Below are 24,786 nucleotides of genomic sequence, written 5' to 3' on the forward strand. Positions count from 1 at the left end.
GAGAGAGTTTAGCAAGAGGCAGGCAATCATTGTCTTCTCAGGGCAACCAGGGATGGGTAGTAAATGCTGGCCTTGCCAGTGATACCCACATGTCAAGAATGGATTTTTAATTATTAATATGATCGTAGTGCTTGATTGTTGAAGCTGCTAGTCGGTGAAGCAACATATCGAACAACTTTTACATGACTGGAACATACACAATCCATAAATCATATAACCATTTTGATTGTCACACATTAACGTGGAATTGAATCACCCTTACATCTCATCTGTGTTTTAATTGTTAGTTAATTCTGACAGAGTTTTATTATTCGAGTTGTGTCTGTATCTGCAATCAAATAGGTCAAAAGTTTTTCAAATGAACCCTCAGGTTTCTTGTATGCAAGTAAACTTGAAGGGTAGAAAGAGAGAACTTGAATTTATGTAGTGTCTTTCACAACCTCAGGAAATCGCAAAGCATTGTGCAGCCAATTAAGTACCTTTGAAGTGTCATCACTGGAATAATGTAGAAAACACAACACCAAATTTGGACATAGCCAACTCCCACAAGCAGCAATCAAATAATGACCAGATTATCTGTTTTTCTGATGTTGGATGTGGAATATATATTTCCCACGGCACCAGGAAGAACTACCCAGCTTTTCATCAAAGTTGAGCCTTTTATGTCCATTTATATGAACTTGGTTTAAACGAAAGACAGCACCAGATCATCTGCATAAGTGAACTTGGTTGAGGGATAAATATTTCTGCTGCACTACTTGTAGATGTGATGATCAAGTCACTGGACTGGGGCACTTTTAAAACACTTCCCTTAAAACACAGGAACCTGTGACTGTAAATGAAAAATGACTGAGATTAAAGTTGGGGCTGTCCCATTTTAATTTGTACATCGAATGGTATTAAGTGACTTGTCTCAATACAGGCACTGCCTGTGAGTTCCAGCTTCAAACAGCAAGATGGTCACATCAGGTTGACATGAGTCTTCCACTCTGCAGCCCTCAGAACACAAGAGGTGTCAGTTTTCAGACCCATCCCAATGAACAAATCCACATTGTTTATGGTGAGCCGTTCACTTTCCCAAAAAAGGGGGAGGTGCCTGGAAAAGGCAAAGCTGCTTTAACTGATAGGGTGAGGGATATGATTTTAACTAGGCAACCATCCAAAAACAATAATTGGTGCTTTCCAATACATCCTGAGTTTCTAGCTTTCTGTGGGATAATTCATGTGAGGGAAACAAAATTAGATCACACAAAAAAAGTAAAGACCATGTTGGAAAAATCATTCCATTTTTAACTTCAAGTGGATTGATTAAAACAAAAAGCTCAGATTCAATCAAATACAGTTCATCTGAAAAAGGAGTTAGGGCTAAGCAGAGCATTACTGGCAGTTATGGGAAACTGGGCGTATCTGGTGATACTAGTGAGAAAGAAATAAAAAATAAAAATAAAAAAAATAACAGAAACAAAAATAGCTGGAAAATCTCAGCAGGGCCAACAGCATCTGTGGCGAGGAAGACAGAGTTAACGTTTCGAGTCCGCTTGCATTTATATAGCGCCTTTCACAACTTTGGGATGTCCCAAGTGCTTTACAGTCAATGAAGTACTTGTGAAGGGTAGTCACTGTTGTAAAGTAGGGAAGCTGGCAGCCCCATTTGTACACAGCAAGATCCCACAAACAGCAATGTAATAATGACCAGATAATCAGCAGTGATTTTTATTGAGGAATAAATATAGGCCAGCACACCGGAGTAACTCCCCCGCTCGTCTTCAAAATAGTGCCATGGGATCTTTTACATCCACCTGAGGGAGCAGACGGTGCCTTGGTTTAACATCTCATCCAAAAGACGGATTAAAGCCTGCAAAGGCTGTGTGCATATTTCTTTACAATGTCTGCAGTTGGCCATCTCCGTTTGTCGCTATTGTCCTGCCAAGACGGCACTGAATACCCCACAGCCCCCGCTCAAAAGGAGGGAAACCCAGCACAGTTGCTGACTTGTGTCAAAGCTCTCAACAGGCTGGAGCATTGAGAATGTGTCAGATTTGATTCTTTTCCCACTGTGTGCCCATGAATGAAACCCCACAGGAAATCTCCACTCCAACGCGAAAAATAAAAACCCGAGGGCAAAGTTTTTGTAAGTTGTTCACCGCTCCGCAAGTAAATGATTTTTTTTTTGGAAGGGGTTCAGCCTGAAAGAACATTTCATTGGAGACAAAACCTATTATTGGCAACAGAGGAAAGGGCAAAAAAGGAGCATAGATGGCTGTGTTGTAGAAATGGAAGCAGCGCGGGCAGATAGAAAAGTGGGCAGGAATACCCAGAAAAGAACTGTCAGGTTGATGACACAGGATGAAACTGTACTGTATCACAGGAGCGCAGCCCAGGACAGTCCCTTTCTGGGCTTGTCCAGGTTAGAAATTAAATCGCCTTTAGTTGTCCCGTGTGTTTCACTAAACATTTGCCTGAATCTTCCCTCCAACCACGCCAGTTAAAAGCACTGCTTATCTGAATGCACCGGGTCTGTTATGAGTCCCACACAGGGTCAGTGGAGACTTATTTTTGCACTGACACCTCTGTCTCCTAGAAAGGAGCAACAAACAAAACCTGGGTATTGATGAGGATAGCTATCAGGATATATAAAGAACCTACATTTATCACATTTTCACCTTTCACAGCCTCAGGATTTTGCAGCTATTGAAGTATTTTTTGAAGTGTAGTCACAGTTGTAATGGAGGAAAAAGAGGCAGTCAATTTGTGCACAAGTGCCCACAATCAATTCGACAATGACCAGATTATCTGTGTTTAGCGGTTAAGGTTGAGGGATAAAAATTGGACAGGATACTGGGAGAAACCTCTGCTCTTCTTTGAATTGTGCTGTGGGATCTTGTTCATCTACCTGAGAGGGCAGACAGAACTTTAGGTTAATGTCTCAATTGAAAGATGGCGTCTCTGACAGTGCAGCAGTCCCTCAGTATGGCACGGGAGTGTCAGCCTGGATTTTGTGTTCGAGTCTCTGGGGTAGGGCTTGAGTCTGCAGCCTGCATGATCATGAGGTGGAAGTGCGATCAATTGTGCTACAGCTGACTATATAGCTTTAGATTCAGTGGAGACTAACAGTTGAACAAAGGATCAATTCAGAAATACACCTCACCCTCCCAGAACGAAGGGGCAGCAAAGGAGCCTATGCGTGGGTGAGGATATCTATCAAAACATATTCTGAGTTTATATAAAATAAACTTTATGGATTCTCAACCACAAGTGATTGTGAACTCTGTAAGTTCTTCTGACATGTTCCTTTCCCCTTATAATAAACTCAAACAACAGAGATAAGTTTATGTGTGATATGTGTGTGTGTGTGTGTGTGTGTGTGTGTTGGGTTGGGGGGGGGGGGGGGGGTGGGGGAGAGTGGGGTGGTGGTGTGGGGGAGGGATAGACAGGAGATAGCTCACATACTGCTGCTTTATCCACTGCCTGACCTCTGCAGGTTACCAAGAGAATCACACACAAGAGTGCAGGAGTGCCAGGACCTGAAGCCCAATGCAAGACTTTGCACAGTCGCCTGGAAATCAAATAAATCTGCCCAAATTGGAATAAGACTAGTTTGAAGCAAATGGATGAAAAGTTTCAATTTGGCTCACTCCCCCTAATTAAAAAAAAAGTCAAATCCAAAGACACACACCTTCCAAGTTATTTTTCAGAATCACTTCACACAGGCTAATGCAAACTATGATGCACTGGATTAAATGCCCATCTGTGACTGTACACACTAAAATAGATTATAATTAACTTTCTGAGAAGGGTGAAGTATGCTGAATTGAATGATAGCAAATCGCGCTCATATTAGGTCTAGCTTAAAGGAGAATGCCTGACAATGAATCATTGCTATCAGAGTGCCATTAAATTGTCACAGAATGTAACCAACATGGTCTCAAGTAACTGGACTAAACTTAATCAGTACAGCAACACTGGCTTACAGGCACTGGCTACCTCCTTAAGCAAGAACACAGGAATTTCTGAACACAGCATGCCAGAATTGAACTGTGGTTAACTCTTCACTGCCTGGCTGTGGCTGTAAAGAGATTTCGAATTTATACATTTGTAATGGTATCTCAATGCTCCTACCCATCCTCCACCCCAGCTCCTGAAATGAAGTAGAAACAAAGTTGAGCTTGCAAGCTAAACTGTCAACCAGAGCCCATAAAACTCACACCTCCACTTAAAGTACTTTAAAGTGAGTCACCTACGGCACGACTCTGCACCGCTGTTTAAAATCAAGTATGCTAACAAACTGCTCTTTGTCCACACTGAAGAATCCTTTCTGTTCCCACCAACCTACAAGCATGGGTTGCCATGGAGACACTGCACGTCCATTTGCCATACAAGTGATCAAAGGGCCCAGACAACACACAAAAAAACTTGCCAGACTTCCTACTGGCTGCCCACTAATTAACTGACAGAGACTTAGGCCACTGATTCCATTCACTTGCTGCAGTTAGCAGCAATGTTCAGTCCGCTGCAAAAGTGCTTCAGTGGCAAGAAAAAAATCAAATGGCAAAGCTTTCAAACTAGCCAGAGAGCTGTGCCACAGTTGATTTGAATAATCGTACCTGCTTCATCTTCAGAATCCCATTATCCACCGTGCATGAAGAAGTCTGCAGTCACTATCAAAAAACTTGGCACAAGGGGAAGGGTTAAATCCATTCACTTCCCCCCCTTACACATACACACAGGGGTCTATCAGCTTCTCACATTCTTTGTTTAAACTTTGTGCTGGGAATTCGCTCCATGCTAATTGACCAGATGATACGGCACTCTCTCCTTGTGGTGTGTGAGAACAAGTTAGGAAGAGGGGGACATATCTGGCTGCTTCCTTCGTTAATGTAACCCAAGCTCTAATCAGCTGCAGCGAGCTGGGGGAGGCAGTGATTGAGCCTCGCCAATCAGGCGCAGGGGGAGGAGGCTAACATGTCTACACTGGGATTAAGGAAGGTTTTATAGGTATTTCAAGATAAAGGGCTACTGAGATCAAAGACGCGAGCTAGCTAAAGGGGAGGAGATATGGTAAATTGCTGCATCCCTGTCTTCTAACTGAACTGTATTTCAAACTATCTCTAAAATGAACACAAAACCAGACTGGCCTGTGGCAAAACTTTTAAGAGTCTCTGTGGATCAACTGATGAACATGGGCTGAAATATCTAGGGGCCTGTCGGGAGCCGTAACATGGCCTTTCCTTTCTTTTCCCTGCCTGCAACTCCCTTGATTAAATTCAGCGAGTAAAAAGCTATAGCAGGTGGTTGAACCATGAAGATGGAACTAAATCACATCCTCATCGTCCTGGGAGGGATGTCCAAACTGTCATGGGCTGTCTCAAAGTTAATATGATCACCACTTCACAATTGTTAACAGCTACAACTCACATGAACAAAAGACAAATATTGGTTCAGTTTACACGTGGGATCCTGATTTCATCATTAAGAGAGGTGAACAAACTTATATTTATATAACGCCTTTCAGGGTTGCAGCTTGTCTCAAAGTACGTTAAAGTGAATGGAGCAACTAGGAAGTTTTGTAATGTACGAAAGCCCGTAACCCCTTCTTGCCCATCAGGTTTCCACAAATAGCAATGAGTTAATGACCAGATAGCTTTTTTAGACATGGTGTGGGAACTCTTATTCTTGCTGCAGTTAGCAGCAATGTTCAGTCCACCACAAAAATGCTTCAGTGGCAAGGCAAAAACACATGGCAAAGCTTTCAAATTAACCAGAGAGCTGTGCCACAGTTGATTCGAATACTCGTACCTGCTTCATCTTCAGAATCCCATTATCCACCGTGCATAAAGAAGTCTGCAGTCACAGTCAAAAAACTTGGCACAAGGGGAACAGTTAAATCCATTCACTCACAGCCCCCTTCACACATACACACACACACACACACACACACACACACACATACACACAGGGATCTCACATTCTTTAAACTTTGTGCTGGGAAATCACTCCATGCTAATTGTCCAGATGATACCGCACTCTCTTTTTCTGTTCTGTGGGAACAAGTTAGGAAGAGGGCAGGATCTTTAACATCCACCTGAGGGGGCTAATGGTGCCTCAGTTTTATGTTTCATCCAAAAGATAGCACCTCTGACAGTGCAACACTCCCTCAGTAAAGCAATGGGAGTGTCAGCCGGAATTATGTGCTCATGTCTCTGGAGTGGAGACTTTTGCTAATAAATTTTCTAACTCAGAGGTGAGTGAGCTACCAGCTGAGCCAGGACAGACACTCATTAGTCAAAACTCAACTCAATTTAATCATTAAGTATCACATGGTAACTTGACCTAGCAATAAGCAGTTGGATAGGGGCATGCATCATACCTTCATGTCTACAAAGAAAGAAATCTATCAGATTATGAGTGGAGTTGAAACGGTTAATGTTTAACATGTAAATATATAGCTTACATCATCAGAGAAGTAAGACGACATGACAACAGAGCATGAAGAGAGATAGCTCTATGTATAGCCTCATGCTAAGTATGCATTGTACATAGTTGGTGCAATGTCCAATAAAAGGTAAAGTTCACCAACACAAAAACAAAAATACCTGGAAAAACTCAGCAGGTCTGGCCGCATCTGCAGAGAGGAACACAGTTAACGTTTCAAGTCCGAATGACCCTTCAACAGAACTAAGTAAAAATAGAAGCGAGGTGAAATATAAGCTGGTTTAAGGAGGGGTGGGACAAGACGAGCTGGATAGAGGGCCAGTGATAGGTGGAGATAACCAAAAGATGTCACAGACAAAAGGACAAAGAGGTGTTGAAGGTGGTGATATTATCTAAGGAATGTGCTAATTAAGGTTAGAAAGCAGGACGAGCAAGGTACAGATAGCCCTAGTGGGGGTGGAGTGGGGGGAAGGAATCGAAATAGGCTGAAAGGTAGAGATAAAACAATGGATGGAAATACACTTAAAAATAATGGATGTAGGTGGGAAAAGAAAAATCTATATAAATTATTGGAAAAAAACAAAAAGGAGGGGGAAATCGGAAAGGGGGTGGGGATGGAGGAGAGAGTTCATGATCTAAAATTTTTGAACTCAATATTAAGTCCGGAAGGCTGTAAAGTGCCTAGTCGGAAGATGAGGTGCTGTTCCTCCAGTTTGCGTTGAGCTTCACTGGAACAATGCAGCAGGCCAAGGACGGACATGTGGGCATGACAGCAGGGTGGAGTGTTAAAATGGCAAGCGACAGGGAGGTCTGGGTCATGCTTGCAGACAGACCGAAGGTGTTCTGCAAAGCGGTCACCAACCACAAAGTTCACCAACAGCCTTGTCTCCAGCAGTGTCTGTAAGTTCAGATCATGAACAACTTTATCTAAGATCCACAACAGTGATAATAGATGGCGACAGTGGAAAACACAACAAAAGGAGCAAGTGAAGAGCTCAGCGATTGAAAGAAGCAGCAAGAGAAATGAGTGCAGGATAAGGACAGCATAGGAAACTCACCAACGGAACACCAGAAAAGGCTACAGTGAAGGGAAGCCATGAAGGAAACCTTGCCTTTACCAGAGTGCTTTGAACACATGGAATGCCTGGCGCAAGCTGAGAAGTGGCAGAACTGGTGTCGCAGGTTTACGAGGTACAGACAGGTTTGGGATTAGCAGAGAAGACCAGCAAGGAAGAGGTCAGTACCTTACTCTACACCATGGCCAATAGTGCAGATGACATCTAATTCAGAAAAGGCATAAACAAAAACATGGTAACATAAGGAAAGGTTATCAAAGCCTTTAGTACTTACTTTAGTCTTCGAAGTAACACCATAATAGAAAGGGCAAAGTTGAATAGGTGAACCCAAAGACCAGGAGAGCATGTAGAGTCCTTCATTATCAATTAGCTGAGAATTACGAATATGGAACCTTGAAAGACAAATTAATTTGGGACCGCAATTTTGTAGGAAACTTAGAGGAGGCTTTCACAGATTTTCTGCAGCTAAGGGAAGATTTGACTTTATGGATGGCTGTGCAGTTAACAAGGCAGGTGGAAGTGAGAAAGCAAAATCGGATTTTTAAACGAGGTGACAAAGAGATCTCGTGGAGAAAAGTGGCTGATACAGTGCAGCTTGTAGGACACAGAAGGAGCAGCACACCTAATTCAGTGTCTTCATTGTGGTGGGAAAAAGCTACACTGGTGTGAAGAATGCCCCATCAGAAATATGGAGTGCCATTCCAGTGAGAAGAGGGGCCATTTTAAATCTGCATGCTGCAGCAAAATTCTCCTAACACAAAAATTAAAGGAGAAACAACTTAGATCATGTAGCATTCAAGAGGTTAGCGACAAAAAAGGCAACGGAGTGCCATTTTTGGGGCAAGTTACAGGATTTAATGGGAACTTTTGGAGCACACACATTATAGTCAACGGACATAAAACAACTTCAAATTAGACACTGAAGCAGGAGTTTCAGTTTTTTCAGATGCAGAACAGTGGCTAAAGCAAGACTTCCTCCAGCCATCGATCATACAACTGCACGGTACATGAGGCTTTTAACTGAAGGTTAAGGGACAGTTGACTGATTATCTTCAGTGCAAAGGAAGAGGAATCACAGAAACTTTGGCCTGAATTTTACCCTTGGTGGACGCGTGCGATCGGTGGGCTCGGGGCATGTTGGGAAACCAGCCACACCCGCAATTGGCCCACGATTACCATTTCACGCTGACTGGCCAATTAAGGCCTGCCCAGCATGAAGCGCATCTTCCCAATGGTCGGGAAGGGCTGGGCGGGGGACAGGGGCCTGTCGGGTGCCGGGTCCAATGGCAGTTTAAAAAGGCACAGGCAGCCCCTTGAAGGCTGCCAGGGGAGAATCACATTCAGCAGTCTGGAGATTGGAGCTATGGCCTCAACTGTGGCTGGAGATGCCAGGCGAGAGTGGAGCACGGGTAGGCATTCGGCCCCCCAGTTTCTGGACGAGCACCTCATGGTGCTCTTTGAGGAGGTGGCTGCCAGGAGGGACACCCTCGTCCTCAGAGATGGAAGGAGGAGGCCACTGTGGCAGACAAAAAGAGCTTGGAAGGAGGTGGTAGCTGAGGTCAGCATCTACGAAGTTGTGCGGTGCCGCAAAAGATTCAATGAACTGCGGCTCTTGGGAAGGGTGAGTACCGCGTTGGCATGGAGCAGTGTGGTGAAGCATTATGGGCTGGCTGTCCCCCTTGGAGCTCAGGGTTGCTAGAGTTTGAGTGCCAACTGTCAATGATGCCTGAACTGGCCAAGGGGGTGAGCCCTGGCTGCCTGCACTAGGTGCCCATCCATCAATGGTGAGGGTGACCTCATGTTGGCGCACGAGCTACTTGTCGTCGCTGTGGGCTCCCCTCAGGGCGCTAGGGACGATGGCAGCAGCTCCCATTGCCGACTATGTCCAGCAACTGAATATGTCCAATCCCATAACCGAGTATGTCAACAACCAGTAAAAGCAGACGTATTGTTAAGCATCCATGTTGAGAAGCCTGAACAGGAGGACATAAATTTTGTTGGAGACATGGAGTCACATACCTCACTGATCACAAAATTCCTACTGGCAACAACACAGAGGTTGAATGAAATTCGACAAGCACAAAAAGCAGGTGAAGAATGTGCTAACATCAGAGAATACTGCATTAGTGGATGGCCAGAATATGTTCTAAACAATCTCCTGCTGAAACAACACTTCGGGCAATGAAGACATCTCAGTGTCATGGATGACTTACTGATTCATGATGAGAGGTTGGTCATACCTAGAGTGCTCAAACTCGAGATCCTTCAGAGAATACACCAGGGACACCTGGGCATTACAAAGTACCGTGCCAGAGTGCGAAATTCAGTTCAGTGGCAAGGGATCTCAAAGTCACAAGAAGAAATGATATCGAGCTGCATCATCTGTGCAATCCATCACAAAGAGCAAAAGGAACCACTGGTGAGATCTCCGCATTTCCATCCAGAGCATGGGAATGCCTGGGAATGGACCTTTTTAAAGTTGTTAACTATTACTCCAGATGGAGAAAGGTTAAACGTCTTCATGGTAAAACCTCAGAAGCAGTCATGAATTCACTAAAGGAAATTTTTGCCACACAGGGCATTCCAGATCGAGTCATTTCGCACAATGGCTAACAGTTTGCGAGTGAATGTTTTAAGAAGTTCACAAAAGAATTTGATGGATTTGTCCACACAACTAATTCACCGAGGTACCCACAAGCAATTGGAGAGGTCGACAAAGGTGTAAGGATGGTAAAAGCTTTGTTTAAAGAAAATTATATCAACTCAGCCCTGCTGAGCTAGGTTGCACACCACTTCAGAATGGTTTGGCTCCATCAGAATTTCTGATGGGAAGGCGACTGTTCTTCCACATGCACTCATGCCATGTCTCAAAGTAATTGATATAGAGAGAGTAAGGGATATGGAGAGTGGGCATCATGCAAATCAAACCAGCAACTACAATCAATGCCATATAGTGCATGAACTCCAACCAGGGGAATCAGACCAGAGTCGAGAAGGCCAAGTGTTGAAAAAAACACAAAGTCCACAATCTTATCTTCTATAGACTGAAATGGAGTAGTGAGAAGAAATTGAAGAGCACTCATATATACAATAAGGAGGTCATCAATGGAATAGACTAACTACCCATATGATCAGGAAGACAACCTGAACAGAAAGCTAATAGGTCTGAATTTCACGCTTGACATGCACACCAAGTGGGTGTATAATCCACTCCTGGGCGAGATCGCGATTTCACACTGGATGGCCAGTTAAGGGCCGCCCAGCGTGAAATGTGTCTGTTCAATGGTCGGTTGGGCCAGGCGGGGGTGGGAGCCTGTCGGGCACCGGTTGCTATGACGACCTGACGGGGCATTTAAAAGCAGCAGAGGCAGCTCCCTGAAAGCTGCCAGGGGACACTTTGTGGCTTTGGTGTTGTTTGGCGAAACATTTCCTTTGAGCTGCAATGGCATCTGCACCTGCTGGGCATGCCAAGTGGGAGGGCAAGTCCAGTGGGCACTCGCCACCGCCCCCCCCCCCGGTTCTCGGATGAGTGCCTGGGAATCCTTGTGGAGAAGTTCAGCGCCAGGTGGGACATCCTCATCCCCAGGGATGGCAAGAGGAGGCCACCACACCTGACCAAGAAAGCATGGGCAGAGGTGGCTGCCTAGGTCAGTGGCCATGATGTTGTGCAGTGGCACATGGGTGCAGTGCTGCAAAAGGTTTAACGACCTGCTGCACTTAGCAAGGGTGAGTACCCAGTTGGCATGGATCAGTGTGAAGAAGTATTAATGGCTGGCCATCCCCCCATGGTGCTCAGGGGTATAAGAGTCTGAGTGCCAACTGTCAATGACATTGCTGCCAGCCAAAGTGGTGAGCTCTGGCTGCTTGGCCTGATTGATTTGCAGGCTGAGGGTCACGACTTGGATGTGCCCTGCAAGGTGTTCCTCAGGCGAGATTGGCCAGGCTGCAATGGCTCTGCAGGTACAGAGTGGACTAATCAATGCTCCTCTGTCCTTTCAGGGAAAGAGAAGCCATAACAACATTGAGAGGTCAAGGAAGGGGAGAGGCTTCCCAAACCTGCTCATATTGATGAGGTATGAGATGGCTGCCTTAGGGATGGGATACCGGTGCCCAGCTTGGTCCACCGGTCATGGAGAGACAGGAGTCTGACAAATATAACAGTGTAGTACACAGGTGAAAGGGAAATCATGCTTAACTAATCTACTGGAGTTTGAGGATGTAACTAGTAGGTTAGATAAGGGGGAACCAGAGGATGTGGTGTATTTGGATTTGAAGAAGGCTTTTGATAAGGTCCTACGTAAGAGGCTAGTGTGCAAAATTAAAGCACATGGGATTGGGGGTAATACGCCGGCATGGATTTAGAATTGGTTGACAGACCGGAAACAGAGAGTGGGAATAAATGGGTCTTTTTCCGGATGACAGGTGATGACTAGTGCTATACTGCAGGGATCAGTGCTTGGGCCCCAGCTATTCACGATATATATAAGTGGCTTGGATGAAGAAACCAAATGCAATATTTCCAAGTTTGCTGATGACACAAAGCTGGGTGGGGTTGTGAGTTGTGAGGAGGAGGCAAGGAGGCTTCAGGGTGATTTAGCCAAGTTGTGTATGTGGGCAAACAGATGGCAGATGCAGTATAACATGGTTTAATGTGAAGTTATACGCTTCAGTGTGAAAAACAGAAATGCAGAGTATTATTTAAATGTGATATATTGGGAAATGTGGATGTACAAAGGGATCTGGGTGTCCTTGTACACCAGTCACTGAAAGTAAACAGGCAGGTGCAGCAAGCAATTAGGAAGGCAAATGGTATGTTGGCCTTCATTGCAAGAGGATTTGAGTTCAGAAGTAGGGATGTGTTACAGCAGACATACAGAGCCTTGGTGAGACCACATCGGGAGTATTGCATGTAGCTTTGGTCTTCCTACCTAAGAAAGGATATACTTGCCATCGAGGGAGTGCAGCCAAGGTTCACTAGGCTGATACCGCAGATGGCAGGACTGTCGTGTGAGGGGAGATTGATTCGACTGGGCCTATATTCACTAGAGTTTAGAAGAATGAGAGGGGATCTGATTGAAACGTATAAAATTCTAACAGGTCTGGACAGATTAGATGCAGGGAGGATGTTTCCCCTGGCTGGGGAGTCTAGAACCAGGGGCCACAGTCTCAGGATACAGGGCAGGCCATTTAGGACTGAGATGAGGAAAAATTCCTTCACTCAGAAGGTGGTCAAGCTGTGGAATTCTCTACCACAGAAAAGCTGTGGAGGCCGGGTCACTGAGTATATTCAAGAAAGAAATTGATAATTTTTTGGATATTAGGGGCATCAAGGGGTATGGAGAGAAAGCAGGAATATGGCGCTGAGATAGAAGATCAGCCATGATCATAATGAATGGCGGAGCAGGCTTGAAGGGCTGAATGGCCTACTCCTGCTCCTAGTTTCTATGTTTCTTTGTGAGAGTGTTGAAGTCTGTAAACATTGGTGTGTTGTCTTATCTGTAATGGAAACCTCAAACCTGGAGTCCCCATTGTTCATCGAAGACGATGGCGTCATGGTGCAGATCTCCATTGGCTTACCAGGGTGCCTGGCATGTACAGTGACAGTGTGATGAATAATGCTACTGACATGTCGTTTTTCTCCCCTACAATCACCATCCAGTCAACGAGTGCAGGGCCCCGGTGAGTCACCCTTGACACTGGAGGACCAGTGGACTTCAGATGCACCTGCTTCACACCCCCTCTCTGCACTAGGCACCAGTGCAGATACCAGCACCTTGGTGGACGTTAGATTGTTGGCTACAATGTCAGTGCACAGAGGTGAGAGCAGAGCACAGTCGCACGAGAAGCAAGTGAGGCAGAGAGTGCCCAGGGCGCTGGCAGTAAGAGGACCACACTTGGCCCGAGGCAGATGATGAGCCTCTAGAGTCGTCCATTGGGCGGCAGCTGCTGGATGTCCAGTGGGATGCGCGGGAGGATCTGGCAGAGATTTCTGAGGGTTTCTGTGCCATGGTCTATGCCATGGAGGAGTCCATGTGGAACATGAGCACTGTGTTGATCTTCAGCACCAAGCCCACTGCCTCCTCCATTGAAAGAGTGGTGACTCTCCTGGAGAGGCAGCTCCAGGAACAGACTCAGGCATTGGGTTGCACTCAGACCTGCAAGCCCTCACACAGGCACTGACTTCAGAAGGTCTTTGGCTGTGTGAGACGTGGATGAGGCACCTGATATCTCTGCTAGGTGCCCGTTCATCAATGGTGAGCAGGGAGGTCCAGAGCGACTTCATGTTGATGCACAAGCTGCCTGTCGTCTCTGGGAGCTCCTCTCAGGGCGCTCTGGATGATGACAGCAGCTCCTCCGCCCCTCTGCCAGTGACCATAGCATCTGATGAGGCGGCGATGACTGAAGAGTGCCCAGCCATGGCACTGGACACTCTCTCCCAGGCAGGGCCTGCATAGGTTCCGCTGGCCAGAGGGTGACCATCAAGGTCACTAAGGCTAACAGAAGAGTACAGTCAGCAGGCTGCCTCCCATACCACTGCCAATGATGTGGGGAGCAAGACATCAGCATCCGGAAACGTAGGTTTAAGGGACCATGAGCACAAGAGGGACTGTTCACGGGTGATCTTTTGTTCTGCAATGTTTTGTTAATTTGTTTACTGGTGTGGCCATTAACACCTTATGTTGTTACGTCCAACCACTGTGAGTGTCAACATTATATAAATATTGCTTTTGTGCCTGAGTATGCTTCACTTGTTTTGTAGGTGCAGGGCATGCTGGTCGTGAGTCGCTCTGAACTTTTTTGCACGGGTACTGAGTGGACTTTGGGTTCAGTGGAATAGGTCATTTCAAGGATCTGGGAAGGAGGCGGCACTCCGGCCTTGAGTTGAAAGCAGTCCTTTGGCAGCCTAGTTGAAGCAACGTTGAAGCTTCCTACCGGAATCTTCCAGAGGTCTGCCTCCATGCCCTCACCATGCTCTTCCACAGACTCCTTTTCTGATCTACCACTAGAGTCATCATCTGTGGCCTGTGGAGCTGCGTCAAGATCCTCTTCCTCAAGATTGTCTTCCTTCTGCTGTTCTCTTCCTCCTCAGAGGAGGTGCCACCAGGAAGTGGGTCCCCCCTTGCCAGAGCCAGATTGTGGAGAGCGCAGCCTGCAACCATTATCAGTGACACACACTCTGGGGCGTATTGTAGTGCTCCCCCTGAATGGTCCAGGCACCTTTATCTTATCTTCAGCAGACCTATAGTCTTCTCAATGTCGGCTCGTGTGGAGGCTTGTTTCTGATTATACTTCTGTTCTGGTTATGTTCTTGGGTGCTGGAGAGGTGTCATGAGCTACCTTTTCAACAGGTAGCCTTTGTCACCCAGCAGCCATCCATCCAGCCGGGCTGGAGCACTGAAAAGCCCTGGCATCTGGGAGTGTCTCAGGATGTAAGCCTCATGGGAGCTGCCTGGGTACCTTGCACAGACTTGTAGGATCTGCATCCTGTGGTCACACACTATCTGCATGTTCATGGAGTGGAAGCCCTTCCTGTTGACGAAGGCACCGGGCTTGCCTGCTGGCGCCTTGATGGCCACATGTGTGCAGTCGATAGCACCCTGGACGTGAGGGAATCCAGCATTGGCCGCGAAGCCTCTGGCTCACTGTGTCTGGCTGGCCTTGTCCGTCCAGAAATGAATAAATGTCAGTACCCGCCTGAACAGAGCATCAGTCACCAGCTTGACACATCTGTGGACAGCTGACTGGGAGACTCCACACAGATCCCCACTGATCCCTAGAAACAGCTGGAGGCATGGAAATTGAGGGCTACTGTGACCTTCAGAGGCACTGACATGGGGGTGTCCACCCACACAGTTGGAGCTGATCTCAGGTCCAATCATCTGACAAATGGAGATCACTGTCTCCCTGGAGAGGTGGAGCCTTCTTCAGCATTGTATCTCATTGTATATTGAGGTAGCTGCATCGCTGCCTGTAAACCCTGGCAGCAGGATAGTGGCGTCTTCTGTGGCCCCTTCCTCCTTGGACTACCTGCTGGCCCTGCACCCACTGTGCCTGCACCTCTCCTCCCATTGGTCACTCCCTTGGATGCTGCCTATGGACGCCTGGCCTTGTCTTCCTTCTGCTGCTCTCTTCCTTCTCAGAGGTGGTGCTACCACCAGAGACCACAATCCCCCTTACAAGAGAAGCAGAAGACTGTCTTGTGACTTGAAGGGTCCACGCGGTATAAATCCTCCAGGGGCCTTGGAGACACCAATGGGTCCTGAAATGAAGGCCAGCAATGCAAAGACTGAAGCTCAAAACAGGGATAAAGCTGTCAAATTTCACTAAGCAACCAGCAGCAAACTATCTCCTAAACTCCTCACTACTCCCAGTAGCAATGTTCCAGACCCTATTTATCCTGCCCTTGGATGACAATTTGTTAAAAACAGGCTGCCCACCTGCCCATTTTGCTCGTGTGACAAGCATGAAATCACACAGGCAATGTAAAATTGGGTACAATTGGCTTTTTAATGGCCTTAATTGGCCCTTTAATTGTGGGCTGTCTGACTCATGCCCACACCTGCCAACCTCAGTATTGCTCCTGTGCACGATGACATTGGGACACACACCCAACATGATCTCGGGCAACTTCACGTGTGTTTGGGTGGGCATGCGCCCGACCTCAGTAAAGTTCAGGCCACTGTCTCTGATGATTCACACACTATTCTACAGAGTTCGAGAGAGAATAAGGAGAAATTGAATCTGATATAACATCCAAGGGAGCTGAGAACAAGGTTGGAGAGATTGGTAACAACACTACGATGCTTATCTCTGCAAATCAGAGACGAAGACTGAGACTTCTGGGAGAAGAAGGATACTGTAAATAATGTATTGAATAGAGCCAGAGACTTGGGGGGAGATGTAGTAAAAAGGGTTAATGTTAAAGATGTAAATATGTAGTCTACATCATCAGTGATGTAAAATCACATGACAAATTATACTGAGAGACAGTTCTATGTAGAACATCATGCTAAGTCTGAATGGTACATAGTTAGTGTAAGGTTAATTAAAAATAAAGTTTACCAACAGCCGTGTCTCTTACAGTATCTGTAAACCGTGACCATGGACAACCTTATCTCAGACCCACAAAGATCATAACAGACCAATAAGTTGTTGTATAGGGGCATGTTTTATTCATTCATGTATACAAAGGAAGAAATCCTTTAGATTACGGGATAATTTATGGATCTGCAAAGGCATGCAGTCATTCCCAATCTAATCTTAATTTACCATTTGATTGGGTCACTACACTGTTGACCATTGTTGCTTGTTCTTTAACAACAATTCTTAACCTGCTTTCACATGGCCAACAGCAACAGTCCTTTCCTAGTATGACTTTGAAGAGGGAAGTGATGTCACACAAGTGCTAACAGATCAGTTCTGTATATTAAATATTTCCTTTTGCATTTCACCTCATTCTTGAAAGCACTGATTCATACTTAGATTTGGTTCAATGGGCATTCGTTCTTACCAGTTAACAGTTCTATCGCTACTGTTTAATACTTGAGTACAAATCTATGAACGCTGATTCATACTGGGGTACAGTCCCACAGACACTGATTCATTCTGGGGTATAGTCCCACAGACACTGATTCATACTGGGGCACAGACCCATGGACACTGATTCATACTGGGGCACAGACGCATGGACACTGATTCATACTGGAGCACAGACCCATGGACACTGATTCATACTGGAGTACAGTCCTTAGGTTTGAATTCACAGTGGAGTTCAGTTTTATTGGTACTATTTCATGAGGTTTTTAGACTGATGTTGAAAAGCCTGCAGTTTCACTGACCTCTTTCAGCAATGAAACTTTTGCTGTCCTTACACAACCTGACAAATATGTATCTGCAGTCCCACACTAATTTATTTGACTCTTACTGCCCACTCAGATGGAACTGCAAGCTGTCATTGTCAATGAAGCGTCCACTCAGAAACTGACTCTCACAGTCCAGATGAAAGAAGCTGGAGAAGTTTTGCTGAGAACTACATGCTGAAATAGTGAGGCTGACATTTCTTTTCAACCCCATACACAGTCAATAGTTGTAACTCTTGTCTGGTTAATCAGCAAAGCTCTGAAGCCCAGATTCCAATACTGCTTTGCTGGTTAGGTCACTGATATCAGCCAAGAGAATTGTTGCTTAAATTGGTAAGAGATGGGATTCCAAAGCTATCTACTTCTGGAGACAGCAAACTGCTTTCCGGCTCGGGAAAGACAGATTGAGTTCATAGAGGAAATAGCTCTGAGGTTTTGTTTATGCTCAAATCTGACACGATTAACTCATGTAGTGCAGTCTCACTGTGCTGTTTATGTTGCTGCAAAATGCCACAGGGTTTTGTAAACGTTCACGTATCAAAATATTCCGTGGCAGAAGGGGGCTATTTGAAACAGGCAAGCTCAATCCTGTTCTTCTTCAACGTTCAGACACGCACCCTGGTTTTCAGCATCGTTCCACCCTCCCCTTCCCTCGTCATCGCCAACACCCAGTGAAATGGTGTGCAGCAGCGAGAAAAATGGAAACTTCCCCACCCCCAACTCCGACTCGCCACTTTCCTGGCCATTTAATCTCTTACTACCCAATCAGACCATTGGTGAGACTCCTGCCACAGGCATCCAAAAGTCATCTTCCCTGCAAATCAACCCCCCCCCCCCACCTCCACGCCCCTACACCCACACCACCCCGACAGATCCGAGGCTGGATGCATCAACTGGCCAAGCAGTAAGGCTTGGTGCTATTAGCAGGGCCTATACATCCCTGGTCTTGCTACTACTGAGATGTCCCTGTGCCTTTCCAAATACCTTACCAATAGTGACACTCTATCATTTTTAGCAGGGATATCTAGGTGGTGATCAGGAGTCAGGCCTGTGATTTTGTTTCCTCCCCTCATGTAGCCTAGACCTCCTTTCCCTTCTTGCAGATAGGGCAGGATTTTCCTGCAGGCTTTGGGACCTGATGCCCTCCACTAGTCGGCAGTGAGACTGGGGGAGCTACTTTCCTGAGAGTGGACTCCTAACGGTGGGCGAGCTCCAGAGGCTGCAGGGCTAAAACAGAAGGGCTGGCAGCTTTGAAGCCTCACCAGCCCCACCAGGAGAGGTGGGCACTGCTGAGGCAAGTCAGGGACTGCGAGGGCACCTCAACATGATAGCACCCTCAGTTGTACCCCCGGTGCCCCAGCTCCACTCCTACTCGAGAGTCAGGAAGAACCAGCCCATAGTCTCAAATGCTGTTTTATTGCCTGTACGAGCATGTACCCTCGTGCCTGCGCTCGCATTAGCTGCTCCATGCATTGTGGTGTGCTCAAATTCATCGAAAATGTTTTAAAACTGAAATAGGAGCGAGAGATTAAACTAACTGCACGTAACATGTACTGAGGGGTAAAGGGATTCAGAGGAGTGAGGGATTATTTGCTCTTAATAACATTTGATCACCACATCTACAGTGTATTGAAACGTTTACATCTTCATCCACAAGTCCTGTCCACAAAATTAACTCGCTGTCGTAATACTCTGGGAAAGTTTTGCATCAGCTATTTCCATTATAAATACCAACATTTATGTAATCAATGGAAACTGCTTTTGTAAACATGTCACACCGTAATTAAGAACATAGGAACAGGAAGAGGCCTGTTCCTCTATTCAATGAGATCACGGCTGACTTGTGACCTAACTCCATATACACACCTATGACCAATATTCCTTAATACCTTTGATTAATAAAATTCTATCATCCTCACAGTTAAAATGAGCAACTGATCGAGCAGCAATGCCATTTGCAGAAGAGAGCTTCATACTCCGACCACCTCTCGATTGTGGAGGTGTTTCTTAGGATGGAATTTTATGGCCCTGTTGTGGCAGGGATGGGACTGTAAAATCCTGCCGTCATAAAATTCCGCCTTTAATTTCACCCCTAAAACGTCTGGTTCTAATTTTTCGATTATGCCCCTAGTTCTAGACTCCCCAACCAGCAGAAATAGTTTCTCTCTAACCACCCAATCTTAATATTTTGAAAACTTTGATCAAATCAGACCTTAACCTTCTAATAAGGAACACGACCCTAACTCATGCAATCTCTCTTTGTAATTTAATGTTGAGGTCCTGGTATTTTTCTGGTAAATCTGCACTCAAAGCCAATAATGTCCTTCTTAAGATGTGGTTCCCAAAACTTCTCAAAGGTGTGGTCAACCAGGGCTTTGACTAGTTGAAGCATTGTATTGTATTCCTCTAGATATAAAGGTCAACATTCCATTAGCTTTTGGGTTATTTTCTTAACCTGTTCATGGCACTTTAGTGATCTATATACTTGGTCCCCCAAGCCTTTTTGGCCTACACTGGTTCCAACTTTTCACTTTTTGGACAATATCCTCTGTTATCTTATTTATATTAAAAGTGAATGATCTCACATTTGCCTACACAGATCCATTAGCCACAGTTTTTTCCCTTTTACTAAACCTATCAATAATTCTTTATAATTTGATGCTTCCAATTAGATTGTTGCAATGCCGCCCATCTTTGAGTCATCGGCAAATTTGGATAAGTGGCTTTATATCCCATCATTTAAGCTGTTCATAAATATGGTGAATTATTAAGGCTCCAGCACAAATCCTTGAGGGACACAAGTCACATCCTGCCAATTAGAGTACCTACCTATTAACCCTACTCTCTGAGTCATTCTGTTCAGCCAATTTCCTGACCAGATCAATAATTTGCATTCCCTTCCATGAAATTCAATTCTAACTAACAATCTAAGGGAAACTTTACCAAATGTCTTCTGGAAGTCCATATAAATAACATGCACAGACATAACATTTCCCCAGTCTCCTTTAGTCACCTCCAGACAAAATGAAATCAACTTAATCAGACATGACCTATCCTTTACAAATCAGTACAGGTGCTCTCTGGATCAGGTGTTCAAGATGTTCAGTCACTCTATCCTTAACTATAGACTCCAGTAATTTCCTGACAGCAGATGTTAGACTAACTGGATAATAATTCCTGGGTTTCCCTCTTTCACCTTTCTTAAATAGCGGAGTGACATGTACAATTTCCTGACCTAGAGGAACAGCTCTCAAACTAATAAAGCTTTGGAAGATTATAGTTAGGGCATTCTCGCCTACTTCCTTTAAAACCCTGGGATGGAACCCAGGGGATTTGTTATTCTTTAAGTGCCATTATTTTCTTCATATCTGCTACTTTTATGTTCATTTTAGTGAGACTCCTTCCTGATTCAATATTAGTCTGCATGGATTTCCTAAAGTAATTGTAAAAATGTTTTTGTTGATTTCGATACCTCTTACAGGCTGCTTCTCATACTCCCTTATTGCAGTTCTTACTGTCTATTCTGTCACCCTTTGCTGCTCTGTGCATTTTTCCCATTTGCCAGGATCTGTGTTTTTTTTGCATTTTTGTATGCCTTTTCTTTTAGGTTTATGTTGTCTCTCACCTCTTTAGCTTTTTATGTCTGTTTTCTTTTGAAAAGTAGAGTTCCTTGCCCCTTAGGTATATAAACTAATTCTGTATCAAATGAAATTAATTCTTTTTTAAACACTTCCCACCGATCTTCTGTCATTTTACCCATTAACAGTTTTACCCAGTTTACTACGGACAGTCTTATGTCATGGGATTGAAGTCAACCTTATCCTAATCTAGGATCTTAGTAGCTATTTCTTTTCACTCCTTCAAACATTACATTGAGTTCGATAATATTAGGTTGGTAACTAAATCTGGTGTATTACTAAATCTAATGCAGCTTCCTCGTTTTAGAATGTACAGTTGCAGGAAACTATCCTGGACACACTCAAGAGATTCGCTATTTTTCTGGTATGTGTTACTCTGCTTGTCCCAATCTATATGAAAATTAAAATCCCCTATAAAAGCTACTCTGCCTTTTCTACACGCTTGCTTAATCTCATTTATACAATCAACCATTTCACAGCTGCTACAGAAGAACCTAAACAAAACTGCCACCAGTCTTAAATCCTTTACCATTCTTCCTTCTACTCATACAATCTCCTTATCTGTTTACCTCATCTCATATTCTCGCTTATTATTGAAGTAATTTCATCCTTAATCTCTGAGGCTTCTCCTTCACCTGTACATTTTCTCTATCTTTCCTGTAGACCTATATAACCCGGTATATTTATATCCTAGTCCTGAGTGTTTTGCAGCCACATCTCAGTAATGGCTATCATGGCGTAACCTCCAAGCTGAATTGGCACCTGCAATTCATTCAGGTTGTTCCTTATACTTCATGTATTTGTCTAAAGAATGCTTATTTGGGCCACACAAACTAACTTGTTCTACAGCTCTTCTGTTTTACTCATATGTATTTATTTCTCTCTCCTGGTTTAATCACTTCATATCTTTTAATTTTCCCTTTACCTGTAGTGCCTAAAGCACAATTTCTGGTTGTTTGTCTGCTCTATTCCCCATCATTTGTTTTTGAACTCTACCTCTTCCACCTCAGCCCTGCTGCCAGTTTACTAGATTAAAGTCCATCTGACTATCCTAGTTATCCTTCCCACTCAGAATCTGACCAGTCCAGTTCAGCTGGAGCCTGGCCTAATGGCACATTTCCTCCCTATCCCAGTACTGGTGCCAGTATCCCATTAAATGGAACGCCTCTTTCCCAAATCACTCTTTTAGCCATCTGCTTACCCCTACGCCAATCTGTATATGGCTCAGGTGAAAATCTGGAGACTCTAACCATTGAGATCCTGTTTAATTTAGTTTCTGATACTTCTTACTTGTTCTTCCTGATGCAGTTGTTCCAACACAGATCACAACAATTGGATCCTCCCCCTGCCTCTCCAACATACTCTCAAGCCTGTTCAAGATGTTCCTTACCCTGGTACAAGATAGGCGACATACCTCTTGGGACTCTCGATCCTGTATACAATGTCTATCTCTTAATTATTGAATCCCCTACAACTACCACATTATACTTCCCCTGCTCCTCCTCATCACCACCACCAATCCCCCACCCCCAACTTTGGACAGCCTCTTGTTCCCAGGTGCCATATTCTGCATTCTGGCTGTCATTCCAACAGCTTTTACCCTTATCCTCACAGGTAGCAATTTCATTGTACCTGTTGGACAGGATCAATCTCTGTGGATCTTCACCTGGTTTCCCCGTATTCTGTACACTATCAGTCACACCAGCCCCATTCTGAACCTGTACCTCTCTATGAGGTGTAACTTGAACAAACTGGTCAGAAACTATACCCAGTCCCTCATGCGTCGAGAGTGTCCCCGACTCTCATTCCAGTGAAATAACTCTGAAGCTGAGAGATTCAAGGTGGACATAACTACTCCGGATGTGTATGTAATCTCATTGTCAACAAACTCCCACATACTGCAGTCCAGATGCACTAGCTACTTTGTCATAGCTTAGTCTAGGTTATTTATATTATTTGTATCTACTGTTTAGTTTGTTGTAAGTTATTCTTTCTACACTATAATTTGCATGAACTAAAAACAAAAGCTTGAAATACCTACTGCTTCAAACATAAACAAACCAGCAATTGGTTCCACACAAATTCCCACTCTCACCAATTTTGCAATTCTTTTACGAGCACTCTGTTCATCATCAGATACTGTAATTGCACCTTGCTGCCAGTGGTGGTGCTGTAGCATCTCAGGTTTGTGTCTCTCAGCTTTCAGCCTCTACTGCACAGAAGCTCCTATGCTCCTCACCCTGCCCACCATCAGTCCCCACCACCCCACCCACTCGCCACCACCACCAGCACCATCACAACAACCCAACCGCCCAATCCCAGTGACAGCAGCCTATCAAAGCCTGCAAGTCCTTGTGTTAGAGCCGTCTCCATTGGGGTTGAATCATCATTGGCCTGTCATCTGCAGGAATTAAAAATGAATCTCTCAGTCACCTGCTGCGAGCAAACCCAGGAGAAAAATCATCACAACAATAAAAAACATTCTGTCTTCTTCAAATTTTCTTTGAACACTTTTGTTCATCAGTTATAAGAGTATTGGACATGGAGAGAAAAAAAAAGGCTGTTTCACTGACAAGTGAAATGTCATCCACTTGCTGCTCGCTTTCCAACTGGTGTGGGTGTTGGTGTGAACACTAGGTGACCAATCATCCCTTCTTTTTTGGCACTGTTTTATAATTGAGCCCGCTGTCCCATGTCCTAGGAACACAGGAACATAGGATTTAGGATTAGGAGTAGGCAATCAGGCCCTTTGAGCCTGCTTCACCATAAAATAAGATCATGGCTGATCCAATTGTGATCGATCTCTTCTCCATCTTCCTGTCTGCCCCCCATTACCCTTGACTCCCTTTTCTAATAAAAGTCTATCTAACTCAGCCTTTGAATACATTTGAAGCCTCCACTATGCTCTGGGGAACAGAATTCCACACTCTGAAAGAAAAAAAACTCTCCTCATCTCTGTCTTAAAAGGGAGAGGCCATATTCTTAAACTATGTCCCTGAGTTCTAGTTTCCTCCACAAGATGAAACATCCTCCCAGTATCCACCCCATCCTGCCCTCTCAGGATCGTATATGTTTCCATAGGATCACCTCTCATTCTTCTAAACTCTGGTGGATATAGGCCTAACCTGTTCAACCTTTTTTCATAAAATAAGCCCTTCATCCCAGCAATGAGTCAAGTGAACCTTTTCTGAACTGCTTCTAATGCAATTGTATCTTTTTTTCAATAAGGAGATCAATGCTATACACAGTACTCCAGGTGTGGACTCGCCAAGGCCCTGTACAGCTGCAGTAAAACTTCCCTACTTTTATATTCCATTCTCCTCACAATAAACACCAACATTCCATTTGCCTTCCTAAGCACTTGCTGTACTTGCAACTTCTTGTGATTCATGTACCAAAACACCCAGATCCCTCTGTACCCCTAAGTTCTGCAATCTCTCTCCATTTAAATAATATGCTGCTTTTCTATTCTTCCTGACAAAATGGACAGGTTCACACTTTCCCACATTGCACTCCATCTGCCAAATTTTTGCCTACTCACTTATCCTATCCATATCCCTTTTCAGACTCTCTACCTCCTCTTGACAACTTACATTCCCACCTATATTAGTGGCCATTGGCAAATTTAGCCACTATATATTAAGTCTCTTCAGCCAGGTCATTGATATAGATTGCAAACAGTTGAGGCCTCAGCACTGATCCCTGTGGCGCTCCACTTGTTGCAGCTTGCCAATGTGAAATAGACTCATTTCTCCCTACTTTCTGCTTCCTGTTAGCCAA

The 24,786-nt window shown here is 44.8% G+C and overlaps 1 protein-coding gene across 2 annotated transcripts in view; it reads right to left on the reverse strand.

The window, feature by feature from the left end:
- mid1 (midline 1) overlaps positions 1–24,786 on the reverse strand; it is a 378,412-nt gene that overhangs the window by 190,933 nt on the left and 162,693 nt on the right. The window contains exon 1 of one of the 2 annotated variants that reach the window (XM_041211613.1): positions 4,605–4,866. The exons of the other annotated variant lie outside the window; for it this stretch is intronic. The gene's annotated coding sequence lies outside the window, so the exon portion shown is untranslated. Of the gene's footprint in view, positions 1–4,604; positions 4,867–24,786 lie in introns of those variants that run through there. 2 annotated transcript variants of the gene reach the window in all.

This window comes from Carcharodon carcharias, chromosome 18 (genome assembly GCF_017639515.1).
Source record: "Carcharodon carcharias isolate sCarCar2 chromosome 18, sCarCar2.pri, whole genome shotgun sequence".
In the NCBI taxonomy this organism is placed as follows: Eukaryota; Metazoa; Chordata; class Chondrichthyes; order Lamniformes; family Lamnidae; genus Carcharodon; species Carcharodon carcharias.